This window comes from Thamnophis sirtalis, unplaced genomic scaffold, assembly GCF_051295495.1.
Source record: "Thamnophis sirtalis isolate CommonGarterSnake01/CBP01778 unplaced genomic scaffold, rThaSir2_p1.2 scaffold_4, whole genome shotgun sequence".
Taxonomy (NCBI): Eukaryota; Metazoa; Chordata; class Lepidosauria; order Squamata; family Natricidae; genus Thamnophis; species Thamnophis sirtalis.
The window spans coordinates 135885454-135911027 of NW_028261384.1; the positions used below are offsets into that span (position 1 = coordinate 135885454).

Consider the following 25574-nt stretch of genomic DNA (forward strand, 5'->3'; position numbering starts at 1 on the left):
ATCAAGGAGAAAAGCAAGCTAGAACTAAGGAGAAATTTCTTGAAGGAATGTGAAAATTAACCAGTGAAACATCTTTAAGCAAAAAAAGCAGAATCTAAACCTAGATATCAATCTAGAACTAAGGAGAAATTTCCTGACAGTGGGAACGATTAATCAGTGGAACAACTTGCCTCCAGAAGTTGTGGATGCTCCATCATTCAAGAAGAGATTGGAGAACCTTTTGTCTGAAATGGTGTAGGGTTTTGTGGTGGGACTATAAGACCTCCAAGGTCCTTCTAACTCTGTTATTCCTATTTTCCTCACAAAAGCAAGAAAGTGGGTTGCGAGGCCTGAGAGTGCCTGGGTCAGAGTTACCCAGAGGGCCTTCATGGCTAAGGTGGGACTTGAACTCATCACCTTCCACTTTCTAACCTGATGCCTAAATCACTAGACCAAATTGACTACCAAATCTAAAAGTGATTCTCAAATCAAATATTTCACTTATGAGCGAATGCAGCAATCTTTTTTTCTGCAGGGAACCCCAAAGCCAAAAACCAGAGTAGAAAATAATGAACTGATAGGCAAAGAATAGAGAAATGGTGGATTCTGGCTGTGACTGTCTCAATTTCCATGGCTCTGATTCAGTAGGTTGTGTGTTGCTCCATTGAATCCTTATCTTTGTGTGTAATATCACACAAGGACACTTGAATGTCTTCTCTGAAACTTTCATTGCTCCCTTACCAAGTTATAGTCGACAACATACTGTATTTCCTGAGTGCTGGTTCTTTTCTTGTTCAGTTGTCCCAAAGGTGACTTTTCAAAAAGCAACTGAAATTTCTTTGGTTTTGCTCAAAGGCATTTCACTTCTCATCCAAGAATCTTATCAAGAAACTTCTTGGTAAGATTCAGAACTGAAGAAGCTTCTTGGATGAGAAGCAAAACATCTTCAAGGAAAAACCAAGAAAGTCCAGTTGCCTTTTCAAAAATCATCTTTGGGACAACCATGAACTGGATGACTAGGAATCTCCAAACATATTTATTGTTGGTTGTTCACAGTGGTGGCTTTCAAATTTTTTAGAACCTCTTTTGTGGGTGTGGCCTGCTTTGTGGGAGTGGCTTGTTGGCCATGTGACCGGGTGGGAGTAGCTTGCTGGCCATGTAACTGGGTGGGAGTGGCTTGCCAGCCATGTGACTGGGTGGGGTGGCCAACTTGTAAAATGTGGTGAAATTCACTTAGCAATGCTCTTGCTTAGCAATCAAAATGTTAGCTCAGAAACTCTGGCATTTGAAGCATGCAAGTCTTAATGATGTCAAGTTAAAAGAACCTTGCACCCCTAAGCCTTTAGAAAAAAAAAACGCAGGGGTGTTGAAACTTGACAGCTTTAAGACTTGTGGACTTCAATTCCAGAATTCCTCCTCTCGTTCTTCATCTTGATGATGTGTGGACGGGTGGTGGGGGAGGGAGCTGGAACCAGTTCTAAACAGCACTGTAGATTTGTGGAACCTCTTCTACAAAAAAGGTTAGAACTGGCAGGAACCCACCGCTGGTTGTTCATCTGAGATGCAAAAAGTACATAAATATCAGGATCTTGTTTATCAAGGATGCATGTTAATCCAGTTTTATAAAACTATGTTTAATCATATCCCCATTTCTAATGGATTGTCAGGACTGCAGCCATCTTTTCTTTTGGGTATTTGGCCTGTCGCACTTCTATTATTCTTATATGCATTTTATATTGTGGGAAAATGGGAGGGGGGATTGTAAGGTGTCACATGCTATGTAACCACAACAAAATTCTTTCTAGAAAGCCAAGGTTATCCTTTCTCTCTGCACCTTTGCACCTGAGCCGAATTGGAGGGGTGGAACTGCCAGTATGGCAGTGAGAGATTGGACCATGTGATGGACTTGTGGGTGTGAGGGCAAGATCTTGAACTTCCTGGGAAAACCAGGAAGCTTTCAGATTCGGGTTTTCCCAGATGTGCCAACATGGCTCTCTTAATAAATTGGAACTTGGAGAAATACTTTGCCTTGGACTCTGATTTACTTTTGGATGCTATTTGGAACCCTGACATAGATATTGCCAGGTTTCTATTCATGCAGTTGGTAAAGGCCACAATAATATCTAATATATTTTAATAACAAAGGTATTAATTTATCAATTTTATGTGACTTTCCATCTTGCGGAAAGTGACTCTTGACAGCATTCAAAAATCCAATACACGTGATATAATCATTAGTTAAAATCATTCTATAACAATTATTTAAAATAATCAGAAAATATAAAGCTAAAACAGGAAAAGATCAAATCAAATCACTCTTTATTAGGCTAACTGGTTGCATATGCTTCTAGTAAAGGATAAGATGGAAGGAAGAATATATTTAATTTCCCTTCTCTGTTTCTTTTTGTATTATTAAAAGAATGGGTTACAGTGGAAATAGGTTGATGACTAGAGAGTGAGCATGATTTTAAAATATATATATTTCAAAAACTCTATAACATTCATATTTCAAAGATCCCAGACCAATCCAGAAAGTATCTCCTCTGATACCATAACATTCAACATCAAGTGAGATACTAATATCACTCTATAAAGCCTTAGCAAGATCAAACCTAGAGTACTGTGTTCAGTTTTGGTCACCACACTATAAAAAAGATGTTGAGACTCTAGAAAAAGAGGAGAGAACAGGATCACACATGAATGTTCAAATAACCTGATCCATTTCAAGTTTTTTTGGAATGGGCAATCATAATAAATCTTAATAATGATAAATATCATAGACAAATTGTTTTGACAGAAATAAAAATGTCTATGTTCCTATAGCTTTATATATAGTTTATAATTTCCTATAGACAGCAATTTCTCTGAGCCAGTAAGATCACATAATGAACTAATTTCTCTTTTTGAGTTGCTCCCTGTGGTTGAGGTCAGGCCGCAAAACAATGATGTAGCATTTGGGCAGGAATATGCATCCCAGTAGAGCAGCGCTGGAGGCCAAGATGGAGAAGACCTCCACAGCTACCATGGCTTTTCCTTTTGTGCTCAGATAGGCCGGAAAGAGGGAGATCCACACGCTGCAAAAGGCAAACATGCTGAAGGTGTTGAACTTGGCTTTGATAAAGCTGCCAGGTAATTTACGGGCAAGAAAAGCTACAATAAAGCTGGCAATGGCTAAGATATCCATGTAGCCCAAGACACAGTAGAAGAAGAAAGCTGTCCCCTCATTGCATTGTAAAATCATTTCTTCGAGCTCTGAATGCATGTCCAACTCAGGAAATGGAGGAGATGTCGACAACCAAACAATACAAATACATACTTGGAAGAGAGAGCATGAGAGGACAATAGAAAAGGCCAACTTTTCCCCCACCCATTTCCTCATCTGAGATCCAGGTTTAGTGGCCATGAAAGCCACAACTACGGTGATGGTTTTCGCCAGAACACTATAAATGGCCACTGAGAAGGTGATGCCAAAAGTTGATTGCTGGAGAAGCCAGGTCACTTTGCCAGGTTGACTTAGGAAGAACAAAGAGGAGAGAAAACAGGGCAGAAGAGAGACAAGGAGGGTGTAGGTGAGGGACCGGTTGTTGGCTCTCACAATGGGAGTATCCCTGTGCTTAATAAAAGTTCCAAGTACCTAAGAGGTGAAGAAGAAGAAACCAAGAACTGCTGAGGATAAATAAATTCCTAAAGTTTCTTCAAAAGTTAGAAAGACCAGCAGTTTTGGGATACATCCGTTCTTTTCTTTATTTGGATAATGATCTTCTGAACATTCAAAACAGTCGTCCATATCTGGAAGGAACACCGAGGATATTTTTTTCGTCTATGCATTCCATATTATTAAAAATCACCTTATTAATTTTATTCATCCTAGTAATATATTAAAGTTTGCTGAAGTCTAATAAAAATGGGCAGAATGCCTAACCTACCATTATGATTTGAAATCTTCCCTTCTGAACAAGGAACACAGTCATAGCAGCAAAAGTGATGCCCCTCAATCCCTTTCTTCCAATATCCATGGAAACAGAAGTCATTGCAACGAGAAAGTGGGGGGACCTAGTGAGAAGTATAAAAGTTCTTTGAATTGGAAATATTGAAAAGTTTTAGTTTTTTTTCTCCTTTATGGAGGGGAATTATTTTTGACTTACCAAAGGATACTGAATCCATCAGGTTCACCAACAATGTAGACATTACAATGATGTACAAAAGGCTCTGTTTGAATGGCAGATAAAATAGTTGCACATCCATCGGTTATCTAACAAATTATACCATACATCCCAAATTAAATAGCATTCTGTTTCCCCTTTGTCTTTAATTTTCATTGTGAACCTGCCCATCTCAGCACAATCTAATATTCTCTTTTTTACCATTTCTACTGTGGGTATATTTCCATTTTTCCAATTTTAAGCAATTTTAGCCACTGTTATTACATATAGCGTAAATGTTGGGTTTTTAAAATTATATTTCTCTGTTAAAATGCCTAACAAAAATAACTCTGGTTTTGAAGGAGAGTTGAAAGGAAGGAAGGAAGGAGGGAGGAAAGGAGGGAGATTAAGAGAAAAGGAAGGAGGAGGGAAAGAGGCAGGGAAGGAGGAAAGGTATGTGAGAAGGAGGGGGGGAACGAGGGAGGGAAAGGAGGGGGAAGGAAAGGAGGAAAGGAGAAAAGAAAGGAGGGAAGGCAGAGGAGAAGGAAGTAAGGGGGGGGAGGGAAGAAAAGGGTATGGAAAAGAACAAATGAGGGAAGAGAAGAGGGAGGGAAGGAATAAGATACCTAACCTTTGATGTTTATAATGATTTGATAGTATGGGAATATCTCAAAATGTAGTTGTATTGTTTTTTACAAGTTATGGATGTTGTATTTTCTTTTTACCAATAAAATCTTTTTTAAAAAATTTAAAAAAAAAACTCTGGTTTTAAGTGTTTTTTTTTTCTCTATCCCCTTTTCTTTATCCTTGTCCAATATTTTTTTGCCAATGGAGAGGTCCAACATATATGGCAGTATGTTCCCTGTGTCTGTTTGCATTTCCAACATTCAGGTGGAAAGATTACAGAATTAACTATGAAAGACAATTAACGAACTAGAAATTAGAAATAAGTATAATGATAGATTTTTTTTTTACTGTATACAATATTCACAGCATACAATGTTATGGTAAGATGGTATAAAAATGTAAAATAAAATATTTAGAACAATAAATAAATAAAGATTTATTTTTGAAACATGGAAACAATAGGTACAACCATAATACTGTATAAACAGGACCTACCATATTTTTGGGGTATAAGACGCACCTTTTTTCCTCCAAAAAGAGGCTGGCAATCTGGGTGTGTCTTATATATTGAATACAGTATTTTTTGTCTCCCGAAGCCCCTCCCCTTCAACAAAGTGGCTGTGCATATCCTTATGGAGGCTTTCAGAGAGCTCCTGGGGGCTGGGGAGGGCAGAAATGAGCAAAAAAGGGCCATTTCCCCCCCTGCCCCCAGTAGCACTCTATAAGCCTCCATAAGGCTATGCATGCAATTTGTTTGACAAAAAATACGCCCATTTTTGCTAAAAACAGTCTGTTTTTTGCTCATTTTTGTTCCCCCACCCCCCAGGAGCTCTTTGTGAGCCCCCCCCCCCCAAGACTATTCATTCCTTTTTTGGAAAAAAAAAACTTGGCCTGTTTTTTTTAAAAAAAAAAAATTATATGATTTTATACGATATAAAATTCAACAAGGGTGAAACACACTAAATCTGGCAAAGCTGCTTTGCACCAACCTGGCCTGCCCATAGAATAGCAGCCACTTTGAGACACATAAACCTGGTCTGCACATATTGCATCACAAAGAAAACTTTTGCAAAAAAGGAACATTTCTTGGAGTAAATATATTTTATAAACAATTTAAAAATAAAATTCCCCCCAAAATAATTAAAAAGACATTCTATAAATAAAAGAAATCCTTAAAAATCATTGTTAAGTATTACAACAGCAATAATTTACACTGTAATCATTTCAAACTATTCCACACAGAATAAATTTAAGTAAAACCATTTTTAAAAATTCTATACTCAATACTTTGAAATGCATTGTGTATAGAATTTTTTAAAATAGTTTTACTTCAATTTATTCTGTGTGGATTCTTTTTTTAAATTGTCTTAGACTATTTATGTTTCATTTTTCTTTATGTACACTGAGAGCATATTCACCAAAGACAAATTCCTTGTGTCTCCAATCACACTTGGCTAATAAACTATTCTATTCTATTCTATTCTATTCTATTCTATTCTATTCTATTCTACTCTACTCTACTCTACTCTACTCTACTCTATTCATTTCTATTTAAATTTTAATAAGGAGTTTAGCTTCTCTCTCTTGAAAATGTAAGCTAGCATAAGGCATTATGCAAGCTAGTCTTAGCTTTCAAACAGTCCATTTAGTGACCAAAGTTACAATGGCATTGAAAAAAGTGACTGATTACCATTTTTCACACTTAGCGACCATTTTCACACTTAGTGACTGTTGCAGCATCCTTATGGTCATGCGATCAAAATTTTGATGTTTGGCAACAGATTCGTATTTATGATGGTTTCAGTGTCCTGGGGTCATGTAACTGTCTCTTTTGTGACCTTTTGACAAAGGTTTCCCCATTTGACTTTGTCAAAAGGTGATTACATGACCCCAGGACACTGAAATCATCATAAATATGACTCTGTTGCCAAGCATCAAAATTTTGATTGCATGACCATGAGGATGCTGCAACGGTCTCTAAGTGTGAAAAATGGTCATCAGTCACTTTTTTCAATGCCATTGTAACTTTGGTCACTATCAAAGTTACAATGGCATTGAAAAAAATTGACTGATGACCATTTTTCACACTAAGTGTGAAAATGTGACACAGCGGGCGGCGGGGATTGCTTCTGCACAGCGGTGGAGATTGCATCGCTCTCTCGCCGCTGGCTCTGCCACACACACCCCCGGCTCCTCCGTCCCCGCCGTGAAAAAACCCAGCTTCACTTACCAACTTCAATATGATGGATCCTTGCAGTGATTGATGGGATTGAAGCACAGGGAGCAGGCAGGCAGGCAGCAGGAACAGGTAAGACACTGACTGGACTGGACTGGAGGGACAAAAAAAGCTAGGGTCCCTTAGTGGTGTGGAGAGGAGGCAGGGCGGGGGGGGGAAGATAGACCACGGCGGCTTCTGTCAGCCCGCGGCCTCCCTAGGGAAGGCCTTGGCAAGGGAAGGCCTTCCCTTGCAAAAGCTAGGCCGCCACAGCCCACTCAAAGCCTCCCGATTCCCGCCGCCAGAGTTGCTTACCTGAAGCAGCAAAGGCGAAGGCGAAATGGAGGCTTGAGTGAGCAGCGTGCTTAAAGTTTTCCTTCCCCAGCCCGCTCACTGATATGCTGGAGTCCAGGCCCAATCAGTGAACGGCAGGCTGGGCTGGCTTAAACTTAGTGTGGATGGGCGGGGGAGCAAGCGAGTAAAGAAAGCGGCAAAATTAAAAATCAGGATTTTTTGGAAATGACGCAGGACGCGGGAAAAATTGTCGGAAAGTGTTCCTGTTCCGCCAAAAGCGGGACCTCTGGTCACCTTAACCTAACTACTCTCTCTCTCTCCCTACCTATCTATTGTATTTCTCTCTCTATTTCTCTTTGTCTATCCCTATACGTACCTACCTAATTACACACACTCTCTCTCTCCCTCCCTCCCTACTGTATTTCTCTCTCTCTCTTTCTCTCTTTCTCTCTCTCTCTCTTTTTATCTACTTACCTAACTACTCTCTCTCTCCCTACCTATTTCTCTATCTCTTTCTCTCTCTCTACCCCTCTACCTACCTACCTACCTACCTACCTACCTACCTACCTACACACACACACACACACACATACTATTTCTCTCTCTTTCTCCCTTTATCTATCTATTCACCTAACTACTCTCTATCTCCCTACCTACCTATTGTATTTCTCTCTCCCTATCTATCCCTCTATCTACCTACCTACTTTTTTTTAAAAAAAATGCCTCTTCAAAAACTTGGTGGATCTTATACTCCTGTGCCTCTTATACACTGAAAAAAATATGCAAATAGGTGGCATAATAATATGTATATTGTAAACAATTGTGGAAGCAACCAGTATATTGCTTTTTCAAAGCTGAAACTATGGTGTAAAATGAAGAAAACTTTATAGTAAAAATATTTTTAAAATAATAATTGCATATGGTGACAATATCATTTAAAAATGGTCACACTCATGATTTAAAATGAAAATGCAAATAAAATACATAAACATGGCTTTTGTATTGTGATATCATATTGTCAATTTAATGAGTGATTGATTATCATCAACATTTGAAAACAATTTGCCATTGTTTCTTTAAAAATCCAGAATTCAGATTTGTAAAGAGAATATGTTCAATATGGGTTCATGATGGATTAAGTGGTGTGGATTAATTAATATAATACTTGGTTAAAAGCTGCATTCCAGACTATCATATCTTCATCGATCTATAATTCCTTCCCTTTTGGAGCCTCTAGTTCTAGCATTCCAACTCTGACTGTCTGAAAGGATCTGTTTGGAAAACTGATGAAGTCGGTGATGTCAAATCCACCTGTTGCTTCCCCTTTCTCATTCAGGAGGACTCTCTCCCCAGCTGAATTGTTAAAAGCAATGCCTTGAAGAAATGAGTGGATCTACTTGAAAGGGAATAGAGAGAGGGAGTTGAAAGGGAATAGAGAGAAGAAGTTGAAAGCCATGTAAGAGAGTAGAGAATATCCTAAAACTATTATTAAATATGTATGCTTAGAAATTTGATAATTTATACTGCAAGGAAAGGTACTTATCCACTCTTGTATTAAATATAATACTATTTGAAGGTGTTAGGTAAGCTCCCCATTGGGAGAGCGAGTTCGTTCAGAGAAGCATTGTGTTGGAGAATACACAAACCAGCATACAGAGACACTGCAGTTTAAAATAGGCTTTTACTAAGTGGAAATAGAGGTATCAGAGTCCATCAAACAATCCAAGTCATACATGGTTAAGACAGTCAGTCATCAACGTCTTTCAGTTAAGGGATAATCCAAATAACATAGTCCATAATCATACAAACAGTCCAGTACACAAAGTTTGCTAGCAGTTGCAAAACATACAATAGCTCACGCTGATCACTATATGGCACTTCTAACAGCCAGCTTCCAAACACTCATATCAGATCAGCATTTAACAGTGATTCTGGCTCCATCCTATGGCTGATTGAGGAAACAGCAACCAATCACATTTACAGCATGATTTAAAGAAACAGGTACAGCATTGTTAGATGATTTATATGTTGCCAACCAAACAGTTAGATCATATTCCTAACCGAAGGGAAGGGAAAAATGAATTGAAGCAGAATGGAAATATATTTTTGAAATTATGTAAGGTTCTTAAGGGGACAAGGTGGCTCAGTAACTAAGAGGCTGAGCTTGTTGATCAGAAAGGTCAGCAGTTCGGTGGTTTGAATTCCTAGCATCGCGTAACGACGTGTGCTTCCGTTACTTTTTCGAGGTTCTGCCAACCTAACAGTTCGAAACCATGTAAAAATACAAGTAAAAAAATAGGAACCAACTTTGGTGGGAAGGTAACAGCATTCGGTGCACCTTAAGCACTTCGGCATGCCAGCCACATGACCATGAAGATGTCTTCAGTCACATTGTCCAATTAAATAATTTCGCGGGTTACTTAGGTACTCCCTTTCTTCTTATTCTGACGTCTATGGAGATGACCTTGGTTCCAAAGAGAAAGATTGGGGCTTTGTCTGTCAATGCATTCCAACTTCTCCCCCCTCCCAACACAAACTCACATCTCCACAGTATGTGGCAACTGAGAAATGAGAAATAGCTCCTGCCGGGTTCGATTTGAAATTGACAGATATTGGATGCACCAAGTTCTGCATCTTTTGTATTATTTGGAACATTGTCAAAGGGAATAGATTGCATAAATTGTGGAGCATAACGTCCACTGTTGCATGGTCAGAGCTGTTTCTGCTTCTGCTTTTACATCATACGGCATTCTGATGTTTCCCATTGTTCCCCAAAAAACAATTGAAAGAATGGAGATTAATATCAGGCAGGAGAAAAAAACAGCTGCACATACCAAGGTTCAAATAATCTAATTTATTGCTTAAAGTCTTTGCAGAGGAATATACTCAAATAATCGTCATGCTTTTCTAAAATACAGTTAAGCTTACAAGAATTACAAACTCAATAAATGTTACAGTTGAAAGAACACTGACAAATACGAAGTAAATGATACTGTGATAATTTTATGATTTTAAAATGGAAGTATACTTCTTAATGTATTTATGTAATGCTTTAGGAATTCATGTAATGCCCCTGCAAATATCGGACATAATTTGATGTTCATCAATATCTGAAAAATCCTAACAGGGAGTAACAATCTTAGATGACCAAAATCAAGTTCAATGCACATGTTGAAAAGGAGAAAGCATTATGTTAAAGAATCTTGGGAAATTGGGAAAATGAAGAAACAAGAGCAGAGATTTTGAAATGGGCAAAAATAATGAATCTAAATAATCATAAATATCCTACACAAATCTTTCTTTGACAGAAATGCCCCTCTGCCCCTATCACTTATATGTTTCGTATAGGTATTAGTCATTCTAGTAATTTTTAAAGCAATTTTTCTGAGCCAGAAATTAACATCTCTTTGTGCGTAGGCCAAAGCAATTCCTAAGGTTTCTTCAAAAGTTAGAAAAACCAGCTGTTTCGGGATACATTCTTTCTTTTCTTTATTTGGATAATGATCTTCTGAACATTCAAAGCAATCTTCCATATCTGGAAGGAAAATCAAGGATATTTTTTTTCATCTACACATTCCATAGTATTCATATTACTTTCTCAATGCGTTCCAGTTGTTATTCCTTTGAGTTCTTTCCACTGGTTCCCAAATGGATCATCTTTCTATGAAAAATCAGTTTTTCCCCAAATGGAAAATTTTGGATTAGCAGAAAACAAACCAGAAATGGAAGGACGAATATTCTTTGAAATGCAACCCTTTGTATCATTTTAAATTTTATTGCCTTTGGACTTTCCCCGTTTTTTTCCAAAACATGGAGAAGAAAACCGTGAGGATATATGCACGTCTCTAGTAACAGAGAGTATTGACCTGAACAACAGATTGTGAGTAACAGCTGTAAAAATGAATATTCACAGATAACTAAAAGTATTATTTATTTTGACACTGAGATAGGGTATTACAGTTTGGTTAAATTTACTTATTTATTTAGCACCATGCTTTCCTCGAAAATAAGACAGGGTCTTATTTTCTTTTGGCCCTCAAAATAAGAGTTTGGCCTTATATTCAGGGAGGTCTTATTATTTTTGAGGTCCAAGAGGCAGTGAGTGTGGTCATCTCATGGCTACTGCTGTGTTGCAATATTTTCGGGGAGGGCTTATTTTTGGGAGACAGCTTATTTTAGTGCATGTACTCAAAAGCCCGATTGGGCTTATTATCCGGGGAGGTCTTATTTTTGGGAAAACAGGGTATATGGTAATGTTACATTAGCCAGGACACTATAATGTTAATACAGACTAGTACTTTCGCTGCCTAAAACTTCTAGCTCTGTTTGTCTACGAAGAGACAAACCCAACTCTAACTGGAAAGTGGGAAATGGAAGGAGTTCTATTCTTTGCAGACAGCTGGTCATTAAAAATCATCTTTGGGACAATCATGACCTGGATGACTGAGAACATCTATTGACATTTAGCTATGCAGTTTGAGATGAGCACCCTTCAAATGGTTGGGAGTATGAATGGATTTCCAGCAAAAAAAATTACAGACTACAGGAACCTTCAGTTTGAAAAACTGAACTCATCCCCAATAGTCTGTACTTGTCTTCAACAATGAAGGGACACAGGGCAGAATGGAACACAGTTGCAGAAAGAATAGCGCCACAATACAGTCCTTTCAGCAGCTCCAAGAAGGCTCAATAGCGTTTCTATTACTCAGGTGACCCTGAGGACACAGAGAAATTTCCAAGTGGCCACAACAACTCTCAAAAAGAATGCCAATGACCAGCTATCTGCAAGAAATATAAATCCTTCCATTCCCCACCATCCAGTCAGAGTTGAAGAAGCTTCTTGGATGAGAAGCAAAATGTCTTCAAAGGGGACAAGCTAGTTCTGCAACAGCTCTGCCTTTCCTGCAGCATCAATATCTAGTCCTATTCCTCCACCTCACAAATGAGCATCACAAATGGGAAGTGCAGTGTCAACAGGATTCTAACCATCCACATGAAATGTCTGCTCATTTTCCCACCAAAGTGGTACCTATTTATATACTTGCATATAACATACTTTTGAACTGCTAGATGGGCAGAAGCTGAGACAAGTGATGGGCGCTCACCACACCACTCAGTACTAGGAGTCAAACCATTGGAGCTTAATGACCTCTCCAGCATCATTAACCATTGTACCATCACTCCTCTTCGTTTGCTTAAATAAATCTTTGATAAATCAACCTATGAAAACTTGCTGGAATGTCTAACCTACCCTTTTGATTTGAAATCTTCCCTTCTGGACATGGAACACAGTCATAGCAACATAATTGTTTTCCTTCAGTTTCCTTCTTCCAGTATCCAGGGGAGCAATGATCATTGCAAAGAGAAATTGGAAGAACCTGGTAATAAACATAAAATGTTTTTGCAAAGGATATTTTTTTTAAAAAAATAATCTTGCAGGATCCAATGTGATTCAGTACCTGGGACCAAAGATTGACCAGTGACCAACTCAGAGTAGATTCTTCAACATTATCCTGGCATACCTTTTTTCATGAGTTTTTAATCAAGCTCTTTAACTGGGGTAAAAATTTGTTACTTCCCAGAGGGCTACTATATATTTTCTAGCTGGATTTATATTATACATTAAAAGTTGTTGAAATTACAATGATGAGCTAAAGGGCCTGTTGGAAAAAGGCAAGGTGAGTGGATTAATATGCGAGATGACAATGCTATAGAAATAAGGCAATGCCCATCATTTAAAAGATAATTGCAATTAAAAACAAAACCTGACTTTTAAATTAAAAAATCATTCTGTCTATTTGATAAATGCTTGATCATGGGCCATTATATTCCATTTTCCCTTACAAATTGTTCTGAGCCAGGCTTCCTTAAAAAAACATGAAGCAAAGTCTTGGTCCCGGCTAAACCTCTTTTATTTACACGACTGTGAATTCCTTTAATTCACAGTCATCAAGGCTTGGCAAACAGTCTTTCAGACTTATATTTATTAACACGAACCTTATCTCGCTTGGAGAGCGGCCACATAACTAGTTTTCAAACGCAGGGCAAGGCAAAACTTTGCACAGAGTCTCTTACAGTCACAAACAGAACTTACCACTCTTGAAACGACCAAAGGAATGAATTGTTTCCTGCAAAAGTCTCCTCCCTGTTCACTCCTCTTTTGTTTCCTCTGGGAGGGGCCAATCACCTCCAAGGTATGGCGTTACTCCCAAGTCGACTCTGATTCCTTAGTTGTTCTTGTCTTCTGGTCTGTGCATGCACACATTGGGAACAGGCTCCAGCTGTTCTTCTGCATCACTGCTGTCTAGTTCTTTCTCTGCCTCAAACACAGAGCCTCATCTGAGCTTTCCTCAGGACTGGCCCATGTTCCTCCCCAACCTCCTCACTTTCTGATTCTGCTGCCAGCTCTGCTGGTCACAACACAAACATTGAAATTAGATTTCTAAAAAGTCTAAGTATGGTTTCAGAGGCCGAGAGCTCTATTTCAGATCACAATATGTCAAGTTACAGTCCATCAAATGAGTTCATACCTGATTAAAAGCTGGGTGCCAGACAATCAGATCTTCATCAATGAATAATTCTTTGCCTGTTGGAGAGCTCGGATCCATTACTCTGACTCTCACTCTTTGAAAAGACCGATTGGGAAATGTGATGAGGTTGATGATATCAAATCCACCCATTAGTTCTCCCTTTTCATTCAGGGAAACCTTTTCTCCCACTGAATTGTTAAAAGAAATGCCATGTAGAAACGGATGGAGCTATGTGAAAGAGAATGACAAAAAAAGGGGATAGGAAGGATAATACAGATATCCCTCTTTTTACAAAAGCTTGTTAAGTGACTGTTTGAAGTTATGATGACACTGAAGAAAGTGATTTATGACCATTTTTCACTTTATGACCTGTTTTCACATTCATGATCTTTGCCACCTCCTGACAAGCAAAGTCAATGGGGAAGCCAGGGTCCCTTAACTGTGTTACTTAACAATAGAGTAGTTTCTTGATGTTCTTAACTAACTGGACTTTATAAGCAGAAAATATTAAGACTTTCCGCCATAGGTTCAAAAGATAATTCTAGATCAAAATGCTTATTGAGTTAAAAGGAAACCTGACTGTTATATAATTAAGATAATTTTGTCAATTTGATTAATGCTTCATCGTGGGCCATATTTATTCATTGTATTCCATTTTTTTTCTTACAAACTGTTTTTCAGATTTCCTAAAAATGCCCTAATTGATTCATAAATATCGAATCAGGTTTTCAATACAAAACCAGTCATTTATTAGGAGCGCCATTAGGCAGGTACTGTTCGCAGTCAAGCCTGTGCTTTGTTTGATTTATCTCTAAACTTTACCCCTGTCCCCTCAGTCTGGGTCATTAATCACAGTACCCTATAAGATGCATCCCTCCCAAACCCTCTGCAGTAATCGGAGATCCGACTGCAGCTCACAATATGCATCTAATGCACTCCCCCCGCCATTCTGTCCCCATGACAACACTGAGAACTGAAACTGTTCAGACCCAGGCTTCCTTAAATAGCATGAATCTCACTTATCATTGAGATCAAAGAAGTGTCCAGTGCAGAAAGAATACCTGCCAAGGCTGCAGATGTGGAAAGTCAGTTTTTTTAAACATCATTGTTTTTTTCTTATTGAACCTCAGCTTGTGTAGAGACTGCAAAGCATGAGCCACAGCATAAACAGCATTGTAGATGCTGTAGCTTTGGCCAGTCATTTCCATTTCAAACACAGGAGCAGGAAGATCCCCCAGTTTCTTCTCTCCTGGGCACTGCCTATTGGGCATTTCTTGTAATTCTGATTTTGAGAATGAACAATCAAAGACTTGTTCCCAAACATCCTGCAGAAACCCATCTCTGCAGCCTGAATGAGGTTTGATGGTCTGAAGAAACTCTTTGAAACCTACAACTGCTCTTGAATGAACACTGAAGGAAATAGCCCCATGGAACATCTGGAGATCCCAACTGATTTGAAAGCCAGAGACCACAAAATCAATCTGTGCAGTCATGATCCACACCTTTCTATATAATGCCATTTGCTTGTTTTCGGGATCTGCTAGAAACATGAGAGCTCTCAGCCACACAATTGTCCCTGATTCTCCATAGACAAGAAATGTGGTGCTGTTGCTATTCCTCAAACTAATGAAAATACTTTCGATTGTGTGATAAGATTCTTCAAAGTTTTCTAGATGGATTAGTTCTGAAAGCCTTTCTATAAACGATGAGCAAATACCATTCTGGGAAAGTAAGGGCTGCATTTTCTGTAAGAAACGTTCTCCATTGTTGTTATCCGTAGTAAAAATCCCAATCCATGTCCACCTGAAATGAAGAAGCAGTTGGATAATTCCAACATATTGATGGTCCTCTTTTGGGACCATGGAATAAAGTGAAGGTCGCTTGGTGGTCTGAAACTCTTCTTGGGCTAATGAGCCATATGTCAGCTGAAAGAAAGCAGAGTAATATTCTGTTGAGTTGTTAGCTCAAATCCAATCTTTCTGGATCTAGTTTTCTTGTAATAAAATACCCAAAGAAGGAATTTTTCTTCTATTTCTTTATTAAAATTAATATTGAATGGAATTCCTATGAATTATTTCAAGCACATTATAATAGTTCATTTGTTTGAACAGGGCCAGGGTGTCTTACATTCAAATCTACCCTCTGGTATGGAATGACTCTAGATACCCACTTCTATGCTTGGCATTGTAGGTTCATAAAATGGTCCGTATTATACCTTAAGGTCTGCAGAATGTCTTACTGCAAATCTAATATCTGATTCTCAGTAAGTATGTCATAACAACAAAGTGCATAATTTTTCTGCTCATCTCCTCCATACTTACCTGGGGAATCTTGAATAAACTTATAACTTCAGCTATATTAGATGATGTATCAGAACCTAACCCTCCAAGGATGGCCATGAGATTCTTCTGGCTATCACATTTGTAATTAGGGACAAATTCCCTAATGGGATTTGAAAATCAGGTCCAGAGTGCTACGATAGGTCATCCTTGGGTTGTAGTAACTATCACATATGTGAAACCCGAGAGTGACATTGGGTAAGTTCTGGGAGTCCTCACTGATCTCCTTCACAGCAAAGGCCAAGGCAAGGACGTGTTGGTAGAATTTGGTTGTTACACTGAAAATAGATTGAGCACATCTTTTCAAAATAATAATAATTCATAATTTTGCAAATTATATTAGGATGGTCATTGTATATCTGACAACTGCAAAACCTGTTTCTGAGTGAAGTATTAATTACTTTTCTAATCAGTCCAAATATACTTTGTACACAATTTATTTCCTTTAATATTTTTTCCAGAAAATTAATCAGCATAAGACATATACTATGTTAATTTCTGAAATTGTAACTTCAGTGTTGAGTTTAAACTAGAATGCCATGGCTTGTTGTTTTCTCAGTTGATTTAGTTTTTGTGAGAAAAAATAACCTCTCATTTCAGCTCAAAGGGACCATGAACAATAAAAAGCATATTTATTTAAAATATATTTGTATATAGTCTTTTGCAAAAGGATTCTCAACCATGAAAGATAGAAAGAAAATGTCGGATAGGTCCGAATACATGGCTAAAATACATTTGGAGTAACTGTTCACTACCCTTACATAACTGTGTTATATAAACTTTCTGGCTACTCCGACCAGAAATCCCCCTGTCATTTTCCCCATAACAAGACAATCAATCTCATCATGGCAGCTTCCTGACACTCCCATGGCAGTTTCCTATAATATCAGGCTGACCTGGCATTGAATAGCCTTGTTTTTCCCAAAAATGAACCCTTTACATTATCTCTTATCTTAATGTCTTACAGATGTGCTTCTAGGGTTATGAAAAATGTAAATATGGAATCACTCCGGTTCCTTTCTTTTATAAGAATAATTCCATTTCTCTCAGTTTTCTAGGAACTAGAATTAGAATGAATTATAGATTAAGGGTGAAATTCTCTCTAAACTCATACATTTGCTCATCTGAATCTTTCCAGTTCTGAAGGAATTTCATAATTCTTAGCTCCCCCAGAATCATTATCTAAGGTCCACTATAGGCTGCAGCAGGTAGAGATACCAAAACACCTTTTACTCTTCCTACCATTTCTTACCTGTTCAGTAAAATAGAATGCCAATAGATTTAACTAAGTTCCAATATTTATGTCTATGCAGATTCTCAGTCATCCAGGTCATGGCTGCCCCAAAAGTGCATTTCCAAAAGACAATTGGACTTTCTTGAGGATTTTTTTTTCTTTGAAAAGAGTTAGCTTCTCATCCAGGAAGCTTCCAGAACTAAACCAGAACTGAACCTGAACTTTGAAAGAGAAGCAAACTCTTTTCAAAGCAAAAACCAAGAATATCCAGTTGCCGTTTGAAAAAGCGTCTTTATTTTTGTCATGTGAAATGTGGCAGAGCTGAATTTTTTTAGCCTTTTTATTTTTGATAATTCCCATGCAATCAAATATGCTTGACACGAGAATGAATGAAACAAACACAAATAACGTTCGCTCTTCTGTCACCACTTTCAAAACACAAAGAATTCTTACATGTACATGAAAAACTCTATACAAACAATCATATAAACGATTCTTTGCTATTGTGGGCATAAGTCAGGTGATTCAAAGGAAAATATTTACATTGGTGAATCATAAAGGTTGACAAAAGGATGCTGTTTGAAGAGAGTTTCATAGAAATGGTAAATCAAATGAGACATCATCCCACCGATGATGAGGTCACCAGGTTTATACCACTCATGTGGAATAGGGAAAGCATCACTCGCAGGGCAGCTCAGAGCAACTGCTTTGTTCATCCAGACACCAGGAGGATTGATTTTATGATTCTTCTCTCTGTATGGAGAAAATGTCTGAGACATTCAAGGAGAACTTCTGGCAGATAAAAAAGAAGGAAGAGAACTTTGTGGAAATGAATCACACAGAGTCAGCATTACCACTTCCTTCCTTCCTTCCTCCATGTGGCTCTTGAAATATTTATATAGATTTTTTTTAAATTTCTATTCCCTTCTGTACAGAACTTTTGATATTTTGGCCTTCTAGAATAATAGAATGATTGCAGTCATTCACAAGGGACATAATTGCCATGGAACCTGGCATTTTTTTTCTTTATACGTCTGATCAACAACTTTGCTTCTTTGGGATGACATGATAAGTGACTGATGCTTAACCTGTTTTGAAAATAGTGGAGAAATGGAATTGGGAAGTTGGAAGCTACAACATTGCTCTCATTCTAGAAATCAGGACAAAGATTTAATTTTTATTAATGGATCAGGAATTCATTTCCTTGCAAAATGTTGGATGAAATGGTCAAATATCAACTGTCTGGTACAGATTAACTGGTCTTGATTTGAAAATTTAGAATTTTAGAATTTTAGAATTTTATTAGTATTTGTAGGCTGCCCTTTTCCCTGAGGGGACTCAGGGCGGCTCACATAAAATCAGGGAGGGGGAATACAGACAATGACGTAGACACATATAATAAAAGTAATAAGCAACATACATTCATCATTCGGGAGGGGTAACTATCCTTATCCCCAGGCCTGACGGGCGAGCCAGTTCTTCAAGGCTATGCGGAAGGCTTGGACGGTGGAGAGGGTACGAATCTCCACGGATCCTTTGGAAACTATATAAATGTGAAAGGGAAATAGACAATCATTCACACTTCCACCACCACCACCCAAAAAAAGGGAGGGAGAATAAGAGTGGACAAGGATATTTGAAAAATATAAAACTAATACTTCAAAAATGTAAACTAAAGCATATGTGCTTTTTAATATTGGGGAATTCACACACACACACACACACACACACACACACACACACACACACACACAGTGAGACAGGGAACTCATAGTTGCTCTGTTCCAAGTTCTATACTTTCTGAGCAGTTTGGTGAACTGGTTATTAGAAAAAATCATTCGGGCAGAGAGTCAGGTGTTAAATTATGTGAATCCCACCACTGCTTGCTTCCGGCTGCCTGCAGTTTTGCAGTTCGAATATCACCAGGCTCAAGTTGACTCAGCCTTTCATCCTTCTGAAGTCGGTAAAATGAGGACCCAGATTGTTGGGGGGAAATATGCTGACTCTGTAAACAGCTTAGAGAGGGCTTTAAAACACTGCACAGTGGTATATAAGTCTACGTACTTTTGCTATTGCTACTGTTTCCGATTCAGAAAACACTTGCACAAAAGTTCAAAGCCCAGAACAGTGATGTATTCTGACCCCACCTTGTCCATTCAGAAACGAAAGCCAAACAAAACATTCAAAGGAATGTTTTTTATCAGTCCCAGCTCTTGCTGGCTGCGAGCCAAAATAAACATGGATAATTGCTCTGGCAAAAGTCCTATAACTCATAAACTATTGCAAAACAGGATTATATAAATCAAGTCACTTATCCAAGTGGGCTTTTCTCGATGTTTGCATGCAAACAGGGAATGTTGACTTCGGCAACTAGGGCGTGGCACCATCAGTCTCTTTTATCAGCAGGAGGAAATTCTAACGAGCAACAGCTGCTCGTTATCATCTCCTGTAAGTACTCAGTTGCTCTTTTCGCCAGTCAGTCCTTCTCCTGCATGCCTCCTGAAACAACTCACAGGGCATTTCTGTGTCAGTCTCTCTTGTCTCCTCCCCACTGATCCCAGGCTCAGTCGTCACCTGGGCACCAATAGTCTCTCTGCGGCCTGCTCAGAGTCAGAACCCTGTCCAGGGTTCTTCGCATCCTCCAGGGCTGACTCATATGACCCTTCACTGTCGGAGTCTGGTAGCAGCTCCAAAGGCTCATGCCGAGGCACAACACTATCCCTCACCGTAGGGCCCTTCCCCCGGGTCTGACGTTCGGGATGTGGTCAGGATGGGTTCTCCTTATGATAGGCCTGCACCAGGGCAGGGTCATGCATGGCTGTGGCATCAGTCCAGGTACCCCCTGAACAGGGTTGCTTAAATGTTTTGACATCAATTGACATAAAACCATTTGTTTCAAATGATATAGAGTTTCCTGCTTGAGCAGGGGGGTTGGACTAGAAGACCTCTGAGGTCCCTCCCAACTTCCAACAATGTTCCACCCGACCCCTCATCCGCCCAGTCTACTAAATATTGAAACCGTCCCTTGAGCCATGGATCTGGACCACCACATTCGACGATGGTTGAGGGGAAGAGGGTTGGCGGAGAGGACAAGCCGATCATTCAGGGATCAAGAGCGAATGATGAAACACCGGGTGCACTCGCAACTAACATGGGAGGAGTAGCTGATAAGCCACCAGGTTGATGATGGCCTCCATGGGAAACAGTCCAAAATACCGGTGATCCAACTTCTCAGCTGGCAGATGGGATGGAAGATGTCGTGTGGACAGCCACACGCATTCTCATACAGCCAAAAGTGATGGCTTTTTGTTGTTAGGTGCCCAAAAAGCATGTGCGAGCATGCGATAGCCCACGTGTGTGCAGGGACCATAATGTAAAGCATGCCCCCACATGTGCATGCATGCACAGCCACCTCCAACACTTCCCCCCAAGGGGGCAGCACTGCTCACCTCCAAGTTGAACTTAATATTTCCTCTGGGGGGACGGGGGAGGCTGTTTTGTCCTCCCCAGGATCCAGGAAAGCCTCCAGAGCCTGGGAAGGGTGAAAAATGGGCCCAATGGGTCTACTGGAAGTTCAGAAATGAACTAGGTCCATTGGGCCTGTTATTCACCCTCCCTAGGCTCCATAGGCTTTCCTGAAGCTTGGGGAGGGTGAAAACAGCCTCCCTCGGCCCCCTGGAGTTCCTTGTGCCGTGTTTTTGGGAGTGGAGCTATACTTAGTTTCAGATGATTTGCTACCGAATTAATATGTGGCAGAAGAGAAAGGAAAATTGACTTCATTACATAAACACTTATTTTGGATCAATCCCTGATCTTTTGTTACGAGCAGGATTGAAACTTTAATTAGGTCCATTTATATGCAAAAGTCCATTTGTGTCTAATAAAAAGTTACATCGGATGAAAGATATAATCCTCAACTGCATCTCAAGTACAAGTTATTACTTCCTTCCTTTCTTTCAATTTAAAGAGTCATCGTAACCTACCGTCTGAACAGGGTTGCTTAAATGTTTTGACATCAATTGACATAAAACCATTTGTCTCAAATGATATAGAGTTTCCTGCTTGAACGGGGGGTGGGTTGGACTAGAAGACCTCTGAGGTCCCTCCCAACTTCCAACAATGTTCCTTGCATGTATTTTATGATTTCATCCTATGCATGAAACTAAATTTGGCTTTATATCCATTGCAATCCAATTTCTGATAGTTAAAATCAGAATCGTTTGTACATTCAAAGAAGTATTAACTCACAGAAAATGCCTGGACAAGGTTTTTATTTATTAACAGGTTTATCACACATTGGAATGAGAACTCATAGAGGACCCACATAATATTCTTAAAAATAAAGATAAAATAACCAATTTTGTAGTATACATGATGTACATTGACAATAAAGGTTATACTATATTATACTGTTGTGGCCCTGCAGGAGCTGTGTGAGCTGCCGATGGACTCTGATTGCGAGGACCCCTATGAGTCTGCTATGGAAGATGTGGAGGACCCTGGGCAAGGTTCAGACTCAGAGCAGGAACCAGAGAGGCTGGTTGGCCACCAGGAGTTGCCTGAGGCATGGAGCAGTGGGGAGGATCAAAGGAAGTTTGTCCTTGACGCCAGGCAATGGAAGGCGGAGAAAAAGAGGCAGCAGTTATGGTGACAGACTCATAAGAGATAATCAAGTCCAGGTGGTTGTGGTTTGGCCCCTCCCAAGAGGGTATATAAGAAAGGACTTTGGGAAGAGTCCTTTTGCAAGACTCAACCATTCGTAATTATCTGGAGAACTCCTTATATTGTCTGCCTTGTGTTCCTGTGTCTGTTGGAGTCTGGGTTGCCAGTGAGTCGTGTCTGGGCATTCAGCCAACAGGATTATAATTGCTGTGAATAAAGAGTGGCAAACATCTAAGCCTGTGTCTGTGTTCATTACCTGATGAGGGAAGGCAGAACACTATACAATACAATACAATACAATACAATACAATATAATACCATTCCATACCATACCATACCATACCATACCATACCATACCATACCATACCATACCATACCATACCATACCATACCATACTATACTTATTAAAAACTGGACCAAAAGAGAGGTGTCGGACTCATTGAGATAACTTTAACAACTTTATTAGAACAGAACAGCAAGCAACAGCATCCCGCTCTGCTTGACAGCTATTTATACCAGAGTTGTCAAGCAGATCGGCCAATGGCAACAGTGTAAAAAGCCCACTTCCAGCCAGGCACATCTAAATCAATGGTGTGGACCTTTGGTTGCCGGGCTGTCTGTCGTAAGTTGTGGACCTATGGCTGGTGATAAGTTGAGGACTTAAGACCAGTCGCAAGTCGAGGATATACTATACTATACTATACTATACTATACTATACTATACTATACTATACTATACTATACTATACTATACTATACTATACTATACTATACTATACTATACTATAGACCTGTGATGGTGATTCCGTATGGCATATGTGCCACAGGTGAAATGCAGAGCCATATTTGTGGGCACGGCAGGGCACTGCAGCCCTTGGCAGCCCTCAGATCCAGTGTGTATGTGCATGCCAGCCAGCTGGTATTTGGCCTTCCAGAGGGCCAGGGAAGGCTGTTTCGTCCTTCCAAGGCTTTAGGAAAGCCTCTGGAGCCTAGAGAGGGTGAAAAACAGGCTCAACAGCCCTAACAGAAGTTTGGGGATGAACTTCTGGTTTGCCTGTTGGACCTGTTTTTCACCCTCCCCAGGATCCAGAGGCTTTCCTAAAGCCCTGGGAAGGAGAAAAACAACCCAATGGGCAAACCAGAAGTTCATTCCTGAACTTCCAGTTGAGCCATTGGGCTGTTTTCTCCCTGCCCAGATTCCAGAGACTTTTAATAAAAAAAATTAAATACATATCTTTGCATACTATGGAATGGAGGGGAGCTGTATGGATTTGTCAGTCTAAGGTTCACAAACTATCATTGAACAATCCAGGAATCAAATCCCAAATAGTTTCAGTGTAGATTCACCTAGCCTGTGTGCATTGCTTTGAACTTTGACCATGATTTACATTTTGAAATATCTATTTTTTATATATACTGGAATATGCACTAAAAAAATCCCAAAGAGCCTAAATTTTAGCAATATAGTCACAGAGAAGATATTTTCTTAAAAGGCAGAAAAAGCTCACTAATTGCCTCATCAGAAAAATTATATATGAAGAGCGGGGAGATTAAGAGAACTACCAAGAGGATATTTCAACTTTTCTTCCTCAGCCGTTCCTTCGCAAAGGCCGATAACTCTATCATTATATGATTCTAAAAATGCTTTTTCAAGGGAGACATTTTTCCTCATGGAGAAGCAAATCCAGTTGCCTTTTTGAAGAAGCACTTTTGGGACAACCATGACCTGGGTGGCTGAGAATCTCCATAGACATGATTAAGTGATATTCTGGTGTGTAATTACAACACAAACAATTTAGCTGGCTGACTGACACCAGTCCTGCCAGGGTTTGTGTTAATTCTTGGGTTGAATCGGTAACTAAAAATATTAATGTTCACATCTGCTGGCTATAAGCATGTCACAATAGGATAACTAATGCCCAATTTGGCAGACATCTTACTATGCCAGTATTTATTTTTCAGGATAATGACTCTGCAATTAGGCTTTAGATGTTACCTCAGATTCTGTGTTAAGCAGAAGACCATTTTCTGGCCTTTGAGAGTTGGAGTCCCCAAGAGAGTTTGTCACAAACCACCTTAGCTCCTTTCACAGCTGAGATAATTTTAATTTTATCTGGAATTTTCTGACATGGAAACTGAATTGCTTGGAGGGCATCAGAATGGTTTTGAAAGAAATAAGGTTATTTGTGTAAAAAACAAGAACCTGATAGACTCCATTTTACACTATAGCTGTACACTCTAAAATGCAAAAGACAGCAGTCTCATAATGACTTCTGTAAAACATTCAGCTAATACCATATATAGAACAAACCTTTAGGGGATTTCCAGAAAAGGAAGCTTAACCAAGTAGAAATTGGATGGGTCAACCAGGAAAGTGCTGGTGTCAGTCTCAAAAGGCTGAAGTAGATCGATTATTCTGATATGATTCTATTATCTCCATGTAATGGGGACTGAAATAATAGGGAATTTCCATTCAAGGGAATGTTTATGGGGAAACTGGTTGAAGAGTAGCCAAATGTCATTATATAACACATATTGTGTAACATGCCTTTACGTTACAGACATTTAAGGAAATGACCTGTACCCCAAAAACTGTATTTAAATGCTGTATCTGAACCTATCAGACATTCTCTCTTTCTGTCTTTCATGATTGAGAATCCTTTTGCAGAAGCGTATCTTAAATAAATGCTTTTTACTGTTTCCTTGCTCTCGTTTATGACATAGAGATTAATTTTCTTCACAGATTTATAAACGTCAACACACACACAAACACAAGCACATGCAAACACATTTTATTTATATCTCTAGAGTCCCAATATAAATTACCTGCTGCTGAAAATGAAAATGAACTAGAGCTATGGTTGACACCTGTTAAGTAGATCTCCTTTTGGAGACTAGAGTTGAGTAGCAGAAGGTAGCAAGGAATGTGCCGCTGAATAATCACAGTACCAATCACAGCTGCCGAGTTTAAAACAAGGATAATTTTATTTGTTTTAACAAAAATAAAGTAGGATAAACATTCTCCAAAACAAGCGATAAGCAGTCTTGAATTATATACACAGTCTATGATACAACACTTTGGTTTACAGATGCTCAACTCACGATTCACCATGTAGACAGGTAACTAACATACAGAGTAGCCAATATCCAATATACAGAATTCAACTCCAATAACAAGCACGGAGAACATACAGGAACAACCAGGAACAACCAGTAGTAGTTCCTATTCCCTCTTATGGCTGATTAAAGCAACAGCATCCAATCACATCTCATTTGAGATTTAAAGTGACAGATACACTATGTGTATGTATTTGTGTGTGTGTGTGTGTGTGTGTGTGTATATATGTATGTATGTATGTATGTATGTATGTGTGTATATATATATATATATATATATATATATATATATATATATATATATATATATATATATATATATATATATATATATACACACATATATATACATACATACATACATACATACATACATACATACATACATACATACATACATACATACATACATACATACATACATACATACATA

General features: G+C 38.9%; 1 pseudogene; it reads right to left on the minus strand.

Annotated features, from left to right (window-relative positions):
- Nucleotides 1-2869: 2869 nt before the first annotated feature.
- LOC148046806 (vomeronasal type-2 receptor 26-like) lies at nucleotides 2870-17305 on the minus strand (annotated as a pseudogene).
- Nucleotides 17306-25574: the final 8269 nt, after the last annotated feature.